Source organism: Eurosta solidaginis, chromosome 4 (genome assembly GCF_040869045.1).
Source record: "Eurosta solidaginis isolate ZX-2024a chromosome 4, ASM4086904v1, whole genome shotgun sequence".
NCBI classification, from domain to species: domain Eukaryota; kingdom Metazoa; phylum Arthropoda; class Insecta; order Diptera; family Tephritidae; genus Eurosta; species Eurosta solidaginis.
Genome location: NC_090322.1, coordinates 144,223,422 through 144,237,255, shown reverse-complemented (window position 1 = coordinate 144,237,255; position 13,834 = coordinate 144,223,422). Strand labels below are relative to the sequence as shown.

Genomic DNA, 13,834 nt, shown 5'->3' with positions numbered 1-13,834 from the left:
TCAGCATCTTGTTGCGATGGATACAAATTGACAGAAATTTCTGTTGAATTGACCCGTATTTCGGTTGATTTTACCAGTCTTTTTCTTTCAGTGTACCTACATACATATCTAACAATTAAAAAAATGTACCTATAGCGCTTTGCACCTATAAACAACCAATGCTTTTAAACAACAACAAAAAGTAAACTTAAAAAAATTGTTCGCCCTTTATTTGCTTTTATGTTTTCCCCATTTCCTCATATGTACAATTCGCTCTAAAAAAAATTACAGCCAATCAGCTAAAGTGCCTGTTAGGCCAATAAAGGCCAATGCGAATATGTGCAAATTTGCTACACAACAAAAACCATACGCTTTAGTTGTTTTAAAGATGAGAAATCAGAATACTTTGTAAAAGTCAATACATCAACATTGTTATTGACATTCGTGGAAATTAAGAAGAAAATGTTAGCCGTCATTGGATGCCTGGCAAATGTGAAGCATTGATATTATCTTTTTTTTTAAGTTATATGCCGAAAAGAACAGATTAGGATAGAAACTAAATAGGACATAGTGATAACATAAAAATACACGATTTTTTCTGAAGTGATCCCCAAATAACTCCGAGAGGCTTCCGAGGGAGTCCCTAAAATCAGCCCCAATTGATCCCCAAATGAATCCGCTAGGGCCCGGAAAAGCCCCCCGAAACGACCTCCTAACGACCCCGAAGTGATCTACAAATGATCACGGTAGCACCCCGAGAGAGCCCGCAAAATTATACTGGAATGACCTCCAAAGGACCACAAAATGACCTCAAAATGAAGCTGGGCGTACCCCGAAGGAGTTCCTAAAATCATTTCGAAATGACCCCCGCGAGGACAACGAAAGGGTCCCGGAAATAATCCCCATACAATCCGAAGTGGTCCCCAAATGACCCGGGGATAGCTTTTATCGCTACATGGTTATTAGTCAGCCCATTTAAAAAATTAAATGTCATTATGTTGAACTTGAGAAATTCTAAACCTGCTTTTAAAGACTTTTTGAGATCATTTTATTCACGAAACCAGTTGTGGCTCTTTAAAGCATGATTCTCGTTTCTTAAAATTATGAAAAAGTGACCATTAGAAAATGACTGCATAACCCAGAAGGACCCCTGAGGGTATTAAAAAAACTATCCAGACAAAAAAGTGACACTTGGCTTTTTAAAATATGTGTCAAATAACCAATTTCAATAAAAAGTAAATGGTTTTATTTTCAAGAATAAAAAAGGAAAAAACATATTTTTCCACCACCTCTTACTTAAAACTTCAAACTTGTAGGCGTTTAGGTTAGGTTAAACTGGCCGGTCCTTGAGAACCTCACATAGACTGAATGAGTCTGTAGTGCTAGTGAAAATCTTATCAAAAACCAGGACTTATAAAATAAATCCGTTCTATTGGTATATACTAGAAACTTTCTAGGACCTATGCCACTTGCTGCTTCTAGATCTTAACGCTGGATTACTCCTAATAGCTTGAGTCTTCGTCTGACGGGCGCAGGGCAGCAGCACAAAATGTGCTCAATCGTTTCCTCCTCCAGCACGCACTTTCTACATCTGCTATCACTGAACATGCCTAATTTAAAGGCATGTGACGCCAGAAGACAGTGTGCAGTCAGAATACCCGTCATGAGTCTACAGTCCCCTCTTTTTAATGATAGAAGCAATTTTGTTAGTCAAAGGTTGTAAGACGTACACATAATCTTCGACACTTTACAGCACTGCGCTTGAATCCACGCCTTTCCCGCTTGGTCAATCATGTGCACCTCTCGCCTTCGCTTAATCTCGCCCAGTCTAATTGGGACGTCTACGGAGCAAGCTTCAAGGGATGCGCCCTTTTTAGCTAGTTCATCCGCTTTTTCATTCCCATCTATTCACATATGCCCTGGGACCCAATATAGATGTATGCTTCTCCCTGTCTCGATTCTTTTCAGGGATTGCTTACTGTCTTAAAACACTTTTAGTTGCTGTGCTGTGCGAGATTATTGCCTTAATTGCTGCTTGGCCGTCACTATTAAAGGTGGCACGGCTGCAGTAGTTTAAGCTATTTTCTTCCAGTGTTTCTACTGCGTTGGTTACTTCTAATACTTCCGTCTGAAAAACGTTACAGCTTACAGAATCTGGTTATTTCCGGATCAGCGCAATATACCGCAGACCGTACTCCTTCCACTACTTTGGAACCATCGATGTTCACTTGCATCGGCTCGTCCGTCAGTTGGACACCCTTGCGCCAACCATCCAGCTTTATTGTTGTTTTCAAGGCCCTCAAGATGTTAAGCATTGATAGCCTGCATACCCTTCTAATTTTTTGAGGTAGGTTCTTCTGGGCGGACTTTTGGAGCTTTTTTTACTTTGCAAGCGCGCACAACTCAGTCTAATGTACACCCACAATTACTTTGCTTGGTTACTAAAACAAAATCGCGAAATTTGCATTTTTTTAATTCAAAGTTTTTTGCTAACGCGGCATATTTGATAATAAACAAGAAATTTATGCACATACTTTTTTGTATGTGTGTATGTATGGGTACATATACACCATTTGCATGGTGAAGGCAAACAAAATTGAAAAGCTTAACCAGCAAAGCCACGGCTCATTATCAAATTTTCCCCAAATACAACACACACATTCATACATACATATAAAAGCTCACACCAACACTAAGTATGCATACTTACACCTCATATGCATAACATCAATGCGGATTTACAAATACAAAGTTACACATACAAACATAAATATATTTTCATTTATACTATATGAATTTATGTATATGACTTTGTCTATATTCCCAATTATAGGTGAAAACCAGAATTTATCTGTGTGGTGGAGCTCAAATTTTGCTTGTATATTTGCATAGAAAAATTTCTGATATGAATCACAGATATGCATATGGCACAGGTAAACAGCAATTTGTATACATATACATATATACATACATAAATATATAGGATTTACACTAACATATCCAATGAATATTTAACGCTAAGTAAAATATGATTTGTTTTTGTATTATTTTAAAATAGATCGTATTGAATTTCTGTCATCCAAAATGAGCTTTAGCAACAGCACCAAAATAATAAAAATTTAAATGACTGAGTGAAGCTGTGATGAGAGAACAAAAAAAAACAAAAAAAAATTGTGAGAGCGTAATGAAATGAGGGTCTGTCGTATTAGTGTTGATATGTGTACGCTGCTCTATGTTACTCAGGTAATAATTATTTCAATTTTTCTCACAAAATCATCGTGTGCGGTTGTTGTTTACATATACAGATTAGGTTAAGTTGAACTGGCCGGCCAATGAAGGCCTCACATAGACTGAATGTGTCTATAGTGTTACCAGTTTTTGTTTGACGACCAAACCGAAGGACCCCAATCAGGTACCAGGACATATATTATAGCATAACTCCATCCCGTTGGCAAATACTAGCAGTTTTCTGAGGCCCAGCTTAATTGCTATCTCGAGATCTGGCAACTATGTCGCCCCTAATAGCTGGATTCGTGACCTGGCGAGCACAGAACACGTATGCGGAACGTGCTCAACCGTTTCTTCCTGCAGCTCACACTTCCTACACTTGCTGTTACCGACGAGGCCTAACTTATAACATACAGGTATTACATAGTCTAAAATTTTAATTTTAAAAACTTTTTGAAATTTTGAATTTTTCCAAATTTTATGGAATTATGTTTACATAGTATTCTTAAAATTCTTATTAAAGATTTGGAATTTTAATTGTTGAATTTTTTAAAATTCCGAACTTTCTTGAAGACATTTTTGAATTTGGTTTAAATAGTTCTCTCTAGGAAGCTCTCTTTTAATAAGCGAAAATCAAGAAAAACCAAAATTTGTTTACAATTTTGTGTTAAAATTTTTTTTACTGGCTGTTACGTATACCAATAGTACATATTTTTGCAATTTTAATTTAAAATTTTTTTTGAAATTTTGAATTTTTTGAAATCTTTTTGGAATTTGGTTTACATAGTTTTCCCCATGTGATTTATTAAACTTCGTTTTTTTTTTTCTTAAACAACGAAAATCAAAAAGAAAAAATAATGCTCAAATGTGTTTATATTTTGTTTGTTTTTTTTTTTTTGCTATTTTCTTGTTCGGAAGTGTATATTATGTATAGTACAGACAGAAGTGCTTAGCATTAATTAGAGTACAAATATTGTGCGTCATAAGTTAGCCTATTTTATTAATGTGGATTTTAAAATAAATTTTTGAAATCTGTTTATTTTGTTCAATATTTGTATTATATTTTCAAAGTTTTTGTAACTATACATACAAACATTTTATATAACTGAATGCCATTAAAATACCAATAAAATAAATTTTTCACAAGTGACGTCTTATTTGTTTAAAGCAAAATTTGACTAGAGCATTTTTATTTTGATGGCATCAAGCTAAAAATATGCAAATTTTCAAAATGTCCACTTTTTCGGTTTTCATTTAGCCACTTGCATTGTCTTAGGGTATATGGCAAAGCAAGTGGGAGCATAAAGTCCGCATTCCTAACCTCCGCCAAACTGTCGAAAAACCTTGCGTCTAGAAATCTATTTAAGTCGTCGTGCCTACAGTCATGTACATATCGGCAAAGAATGGGTAATGAATCGACTTCTCTACCTCTTCATTCTGACTTGATCTGCAGAGGGAGCTTGTGTGAGTGATCGGTGCTGATGCTGGTAAGTACTCTCACTGCAGATTTGCTTAGTTTGAGGAGGAAGCTCGTTCCTTTTCTATTCAAACATGCTCATAAGGAGCTTGCAATTGTTACGGTTGATTCACAGAAAGTCCGTTATTTTTATGGTGTGTTCCGATAATAAGAGACAGTAGCAAAACTTGACACTTCTCTAGAACAACTGATTTTATCAAGTTGGATTGTAATGAATTTAAAGCAATGTGGATGTCAACAAAGTTATTGCATTGGTCGTTGATACTGTATTGTCTAGCAGCATTGCAGTTGCCCATTCTTTGGCATAGATCTCCGCATAGAAGACACAAGAGTCAGGAAGTCAGTAAGCCTTATTGATACATTGATGCTTTTAATACAGCTGTTATGCTCCTACCACTAAGCCTCCTCTAGTACTTACGGGAATGACTCGAGTTTTAAGAGAAGAAGAAAAGCCATGCTACAGCATGAATTCGTCATCCCCTGCAGCAAATACACGAAGCTGACCTGTTACGTACTATTCCGATTCATGAGTTCCACTTCAAGGGCGAAGATATGGCGAATGATATGTTTGTATTCATCTCCTCGCACAGCTTATCGGGCGTCTCTAGATTATTGGGAACCTACTAGGGTTCACATGATATCTTCATTGTCAACGCTAAAGTAATCAACTTATAAGATTTGCAAATAACCATCTATCCGTTATGTCAGCAGTCCCTGGTGGGCTGTTTTATTACCTCAGAACGCTGAGTCTACGTTACTAAAAACATGAAGACTCAAAATCAATATTAATCTGGCATCTTCTTAATAGAGCTCACGATTTATCGAACATGTTCGAGAAGAGATTTATCGCGAGTCTCGCCTTCTCGCGAGATTCTCAAATCTCGAATTACTCGTAAGGCTCGCGAGAAGCCGTGCTCTTGATGTCTCGTTGAAAAATAAAATATTGCGAACATTGCGAATCCATACGAGTGAAGAATATTTCTATTCCTCCATTGCCATACCTACCTGTCAAATAATTGCCGACAGGGAGAACGGCTGTCGCGAATGGCCAGAGAATGGACAATAGGTTTGTTTTTTGCTCGCGATTACATGCCATGAATTGCCCATATGTGTTTCAAATCAGCTTTTCTTTAAAATGTGTATACAGAAAATCAGTCTACATATTAATATTCATTTTTAAAATCCAGTTAATAGATTAAATTTGAGCAGCCCGTTAGGTAAGCATTTTAAAATATGCAAATAATGCAATATACCAGTCGTCTACAAAAATGTTTGAAAAACACTATTGAGCAAATGGTTTTAGTAATCGAACAGCGATTGAACAGGTGATCGAGGCTGTTTACTATTGTGAACGTTTTTACAAACATTCGCCACTTGTATGAATTCACAATGATTGCGAACAAAATGATATGAATAATAAATATGTTTTGAGCTAAATGTCATTGAAGCAATATAATCAGCAAAAAAGTCACAAGTAAAAAAAAACAAGTGTAAAAATACTGTCCATACAGCGATTAATTAAGAATGACGAGAAGCTCGCGAGATTTACGAGGATTTCGAGACACGAGAATCTCGCGAGAAGTCGAGTTCTTGATTTCGCGGGTCTCGAAAATCTCGCTTATGTTCGAGAAGAAATCGTAAGCTCTACTTCTCAACAACGGCCAACAGGTTGACGCATACCTGCCTCTCAGACGAAAAGAACAAAGGAATGCAACACTATAAAATAGCTGTTAGATCGGACAGTACAGATATAGATTATCAACAAAATCGCCGACTTCAGCGCAGCGTTATGACTGGAGCTCAAGAGAGATCATATTGTTACGAATATTAGCAACACTAAGGGATATTGCCATCTCTAAGCCGATGCTAAACAGTGATTTGTACGCACATCAATAATTCAATCATTATGTCTACACATATGTACGTACACGCAGCGGAGAACAGATGCACAAAGACATGCAGATATCTTATCTGAGATGCTCCCAAAAGTATGCAATTGTAATTGTGGAAGTGTCGCTCACAAACACACGCGCCTCTGAGAAGATATACACTTGCATCTGTAGTTATAATTATATGGCAGTAACTAAGTAAATTCGGAAAGCGCCTAGAAGATGAAACCAGGAAATCACAGAGTATAAAAGCACCAACGGTAGAGGCGCAGTAAGCAGTTTCAGTTAAGCACGCTATCTGTCGGGCAATAGATCAGTATCATTTAAGCTATCAGTCAGTTTGGTTATTAAGCCAGCTAGTTGCAAAGTATAAGCGTTATTGTGAAGTACTTTAATAAAGACCATTTTTCCATTATTCAATATTGGAGTTATTTATTCAACAGTTTAGTGATTCGAACTTAGCAGAAGGTTGCAAATAAGAGGATTTGCAGTAAATTCGTTACAATATTTTCCTCTGGTTTCAAATACAATACCCAGTATATATGTATACTTTCTTAGCCAGAGGAACTTCAACTTTTTAGCCAGTAAAGCATTAGGGTCTTTATTCGGGTTGCCATGTTTATATGGGCCTAAAGCAGCTCCAGCTCATCACTTAGCTTCATTCGAAATGCGACCTTAATGCCATGATAGGAAATTTTCCGTAGGATTTTTTCTCATGAATGATCGAGTGGATATCTTATCTTCCTTCGACACCTTCTATGACTCCGCGTCGTATATCAGTACAGGTGTGATAAGGGACTTATCAAGCGTAACTTTTGCTCCTTTGGATAGGAGTTTACTTTTTATTGCCGTCTCAGGGTAACAGGGTAAAATTGTTTATCAACAGTGTCATGGTTGCCAAGGCGGAATGCGTCGAATTTTTTTTTTTTTTTTTTTGATAACAGTAAATACTACGTAATCGTCCAAACAAATCTCAGTTCTTTGCTTCCTAATAAAGGCCAAAGATGGGAGAAAACCACCATATAAAGGGCTTGCTCATTTAGGTATTTTCTCAAAAAGCCATGGGGAAGATACGTAATATTGAACAGACAAGACTAAACGACCAGCAATATAGCATCTCATACCAACTATGTGGGATTTACAAACACATTATTTCTGTTTGTTAATCGATGTTTGGTAAAGAGTCCCTTATGCCGAAGATATAAGGTCCTCGGAATTACAATAATCTCATCAGCCTACAGAAAGCTCGGCGCCTAAGGCGCTTGAGCATCAGCAGAAGTCCTTGCACCCCTTGCACGTATCAAGGGTCGCACAACTAAGCACTAGCCCCGCGAGGTTAGCAAAAGGTGGAAGCAATAGCAATCTGCATATTTTTTAGGAGCATGTGGCCTTAATACAACGAAAAACAATATTCGGCCAATCTTGTCATAAATAGCAAGGATATATTCGGACTAGTTTCGGTACTCGCCAGGCGCTTGACAATTGGCATTCATGAATTGCGGATGGGACTGGAACTTTATACTTCTCGCAGTAGCTGCAATCTTCCAAGAGCACAGGAAATTGAGGAGCTGTGCGTCTGTCCAGTGTTCTTTCGAAGCAGAATGAATTGTTTTAAAAAAACCTGTTCTCGAGATTAACACCAGGTACGGGCCTTTGGAACATTCGTCACTCGAATACCATTTATTTCTTTGTTAATTCAGGTTTGCCAAACCAACAAACACCGGCGGTTCTAACGTGATTTCAGATGTGGTATCAGGAATTTACTCGATGTCTCTAGGTATATTTAAGTAGCTTTTAGCTGGGCTTGCCACACCTTAGAAATATCAATTAGCTGGTACACAGGGGCTCAGCAAAATGAGGGCATGGGCATTGAAATGAGGGCATTACCAGGGTCGAAGGGCGCAAGGGGTTTATTAACTTCGCATTAATCTCAATTAAACACACACAAAACGAGAGAATATCATTACTTGTGCGATATCAAGGTAAGTAGTCAGACAACAGTGAAATAATTTTTGAACTGCTTTCCATAAAGATCTGATAACTTTATCTGAAATAGATGATCCCAATAATTTTAACATCAACAACAACCCTGGTCAATATCAGCACAGGAAGTTCACACGAGTTTTATGATACAAAAATCTGCCCGATTGTGGGTACTCCACCTACATACATAGCTACGAGGTGTATAGTTTAGGGCTATGACATATGGCTGGCAAGTTTCAACGAAAAATAAACAAAAGGGGGATTTGATAAATGGTCTCAAGACAAACAGCTTTCTCTTCATCTGCATTATACCACTACGTACGAACATACATACTGCCAACACTACGCGCTCTCATGGAATTCGTTCGTTTTTGCTTAATAAAAATAAAAATAGTATCAAATGGCAAAATTCCAAAATTATAACATAAATGTGACATCGAAAAATGCCTGACAAAGTAAAGAAATATGCAAATGATTTTAAACAAATAAAAATAATTTCAAAATAGAATTTTGCGTGGGTGAAACGCATGGAACGGCGCTCACTCTCATCACAAAAAGAGAGTACAGCAACAAAACTGCAAGGTCTATACGAGTGTTCATACACGAACGCTGTGCATTGCGGTCAAATCGTTGAAAAGTTTTTGAAAGCACTGAAAGCTCTTTTGCATTAAACCTCAGAAATTTCGTGTGCAAAAGTGTGATCCATCGCGTTCGAACAGCAAAAAAGCAACCAAAGCATGGCTACTGCTTGTTAATGTGTTTGTATGTGTTTATACGTAGGTGTTGCTTTCCATGTATTTGTGTGTTTGAAAAATTATGAGTGCTTCTATCGCAACTTCAAACTTTCTAAATTTAGAGTGCTGCGTTTATGACGTTTTCCAGGCGTTTGGCAATTTGCACGTACGCATTCCTACATACATATATTTGTGCGCAATATTATTTATAAGCAAAATTATGGCATGCACAATACGCGCACACACATAGCAATACACTGCAAATCGTTCCTTTTTTTATATTTATATTTTTTTTGTTTTTTTTTTTCTATTTGGCTGTTATGCAGTTCTTCGAAGAATTCTTTGTATAGCCACATACATCATGCATGTGTATACACATTTTTTATACTTTTCCTGTTCTCATTTCATTTCATTTCAATTTTGCCAAGGTGCTGGCAAGTAGCTAAGGCTATCTAGACTTTAAAGCTAACACTCGTACTATTTTTTCCTTTTTTAAAAAATTTATTTTTAAATTCACACACATTTAAAATATTTTTTTTATATCGTTTTCCTGGTTGTTATTGTTGCGCAACTTGTACCGTATTTTTTGTGTGTGTGCTTTTTCGTGTGCGTTTAAGTGTGTTTGTCAGTGCATGAGGATGTGCAAGTGTGCGTGTGTGTATATGTTTGCGTTCCGTTTGCTTCATCTGTTTTTGCATAGTGACAGTAACAGCTGCAACGCTTGTTGTTGTTGCCCCACTATACTTTGTTTTATATTCTCATTCTTTTTCATTTGTCTTGGCATCTTGCTGTTTGGATTATGATTTCTTTTATTCCGCTTTTCATTTCTTTACTCATTTTTTTGCTTTTCATTATTTTTTCTCCTTTGCTTTCATTTTTGTTGCTTTGTGTTTTTGTTGGCTCGTTGATCGTTTGGTATATCATGTAACACAATGAGCTAAGACCCGATGTCTATTTTTGGCTGCACGGCTGCGGCGCCCTGCATGCCACAAATTTTATTATGTTATTGCAGCACAGAAACATTCGATGGGCGCTGTGCGTGGCGGCAGCATGCGTATCGGGCGCGTTATTGATGCTATGTTATGCTAACATATTTTTGCTATAATCTACTTTGTATATTTACACTTTGTTTTTAGTTTTTTATTTACATTGTCGTAAGCAGAAAAATCAAACAGAAATTTTATCGCAATCATTTGTTTCTTCCTTTTCTCAACTTCCTTTTTATATTTAAACACTTTACTTCAAATTGATTTTTATCTAAATTTATAATTTTTTTTTTCAGTGTTTATTTTACCTTACCTTATTTTATTTTACTTTATGCTACTTATTATATTTTATATCTATTTTTTTAATTGATTTTTTTTTTTATTTCAATGACTTCTTTTTTACGTAAATGATTGGACTTTAATTTATGCATCAAGTCTGTTTTCCTTTTCTTTTATTTTACTTCATTATTATATTATTTTATTTTATTTCATGTCATATTTTATCTTGTTTTATTTTATTTTAATTTTTCTTATTTTATTTTATTTTATTTTATTTTATTTTATTTTATCTTATTTTATTTTATTTTACTTCATTTTATTTTATGTTATTTTGTTATATCATATTCTATTTTATTTTATTTCATTATTATATTATATTATTTTATTATATTTTCTTTTATTTTATTGTATTCTATTTAATTCTATTTTTTTCACTTTATTTTATTTTATTTTATTTTATCTTATCTTATTTTATTTTATTTTACTTCATTATTACATTATTTTATTATATTTTATTTTATTTTATCTTATTTTATTTTAGAATACTTCATTATTACATTATTTTATTTTATTATATTTTATTTTATTTTATTTTATTATATTTTATTTTATTTTATTTTTTCTATTTAATTCTATTTTATTTCACTTTATTTTATTTTATTTTATTTTATTTTATTTTATGTCATGTCATTTTTTATCTTGTTTTATTTTATTTTAATTTTTCTTATTTTATTTTATTTTATTTTATTTTATTTTTATTGCTTTATTTTATTTTAATTTTTTTATTTTATGTTATTTTATTTTATTTTATTTTTTTCTATTTTATTTCACTTTATTTTATTTTATTTTATGCCATTTTATTTTACCTTGTTTTATTTTATTTTATTTTAATTCATTTTATTTTTTATTATTTTATTTTATTTCTTTTTATTTTATTTTATTTTATTTTATTTTATTTTTTTATTTTATTTTACTTTATTTTACTCTGATTTTTTAAATTTTATTTTATTTTACTAACTTTCTTTATTTTACTATAGTCATTTTATATTATTTAACTATATCGTATTAGTTTTTTATCCTTAATTGTAAAAATGGTTTAAATATATAAAGAAGAAAGAAAATTTTAAGTTGAGGCATAACAGTTGTCTTAAAATTTTCTTTCTCTACTCAATTTAAAAATTTTGTTTTTAATAATAAAAAAAATTCACATCATAACAATAATAATGACAAAAAATTAAAGTTAGTGCCTTGAGTTCGATTCGATAGCATAATTATTTTTCTTTAATATTTTTAATTGGTTTAAGCCACTATTAAACATATTTTTTTGTTATAATAAAATTTTTGTCTTCAATTGTTTTATTTAATTTTTTCTGTAATTAAACCTTCATTTAAAAATTTTTTTTTGTAACTCTTTATTTTTGTTATAAATTTTATTTTTTTCTAAAACAACTTTTTTTCTCAGATCTTGAATAAATATTTGAAAGAAATACACGTTGTTTTCTCAATTTATTAAATATAAGAAACTCCCAATTGTTTTTAATTAGTCTTATTTATTTCATTAATTTCCCTTGGGTTTTTTATTAATTGTTAATTTTTGAGATCTACAAACTTATTTAGTTCCCTTTTATTTTTTAGATCATTTGAATTTTCTTTTCTTTTCTCAAATTAGCCAATATTTCAATTAAAAATTTTTTTATTAGAGCATAATTTTTAAGTTCACTATATTGTTTTGCCGTCACAAACACACACACACAGACACACACTCCTTTTACTCTATATAGCCAAGATATCTATACAGACACTTCAGATTAATAGGTCAATATCATTCGATAAAATAGCGCATGTACATATTTCTCAGAATATTGGTTCCCACAATGAAAAAAATATATTAAAATTCACTTTATTCAATTTCGTTTGAACGTCCATTTGTGTTATATAACTTTTTATTGCAGCGAAAGTCCTTTAGAAAGTTTTCGTTTCAGAACATTCTGCACTTTTCTCATGAACAAATCTATCACACAGTTTGAAAAACTTACAAGGATACAAAAAACTATTTTTGTTTTTTTCTATTTTCAGTTTTCAAAAATTGTAATTTTGTTACAAATATGATTTGAGCCATATTTAAATTCCTTTGTTTTTTTGAACAATTTTATATGTGCTGAAAACTTACTTAGGGAAAAGAAACAAAATTACACTCTCTACGATAGTCCGAGCAGCTGACGACGTTAGGAGCGAATGCTGCGGTTCGACTAAACAGACTGACGATCAAGCAAGAAAACCAGGCACGTTATGTTGCGGAAATTTTTCAGAAAATTAAATTTTCACAAAACGCACACATACATAGCCGATAAACAGCTGCAGGCAATCGATCGTGTGCAGTGCACGAGAGAGCCGTATGTGCGAACGGTAAAACCAAAGATAAAGTTGCGGAGCAAACGCGTATGTGTGAGTGCAACAACTATTGTTTAGGCATAAAGTAGCAGCAAATATTCAGGTGTGTCGTGGGCGCTTTAAGCAATAACAAAAAGCGAAATTATTATGCCACTAATGATTCGTGTGGGTGGGAACGCAGACGATGAGAGGTTGGGGTATAGAATCTCAGTGTATTCATGTATGTATGTGAAGGTTGTTTCGAATCGTTGTGAGCTATCATAAAAACATATCTTGAGTGAAATGTAAACTTTTTCATTTAAGAAAATATCTTGTTTTTCATATTGTATATGCACACATACACACACAAATACAGTATTCTATATACCACAAACCACCTACATGCTGTTGCCAATATTCTATAGTCAGCTGCCAACAGTTAAAAAGGCAACAGGCCGTTAAGCAATAAGCAACAACAACAACTATTGTGGCATAGACACAGGCTTTCGTTTATGTGGTGTGCCTTTATATGCGCTCAGACGAGCAGTGTTTTGCCGGTGGTTTCATCATGATTGTTGTTGTTTGTGCGTATGTTTTGCCAAACCTAATGGTTCTGGCTGTGTGAGTCATTTAGACGTCGCGCCATCTGCGTTCGTTCATGTTGCGCGAGTGCAAATGGACGTTGGTTGTAGTGTGCTACAAATATTAGTGGCGTAGGCGAACAAATTTAAATATTCGTTTAAAAAATAATGTTTTTATGCTGTTATTAGATTTTGTTATATACTGTAAACTGGTATACAAAGTAGTTGGTCATATGTATATATATAAAAGTAGGTATTAACACTAAAGTCTTTTATCAAAAAATTTTAAACATTCTTAATTTAAACAATCTGGACTCATTGGGCGCAG

General features: G+C 33.8%; 1 protein-coding gene across 6 annotated transcripts in view; it reads right to left on the bottom strand.

The window, feature by feature from the left end:
• up (Troponin T, skeletal muscle) overlaps window positions 1-12,862 on the bottom strand; it is a 44,479-nt gene extending 31,617 nt beyond the window's left edge. For 4 of the 6 annotated variants that reach the window (XM_067783234.1, XM_067783235.1, XM_067783238.1 and 1 more), the window contains exon 1: window positions 12,726-12,862. The gene's annotated coding sequence lies outside the window, so the exon portion shown is untranslated. The remainder of the gene's footprint in view (window positions 1-12,725) is intronic. The other 2 variants (XM_067783236.1, XM_067783237.1) reach the window with 1 other exon arrangement.
• Window positions 12,863-13,834: the final 972 nt, after the last annotated feature.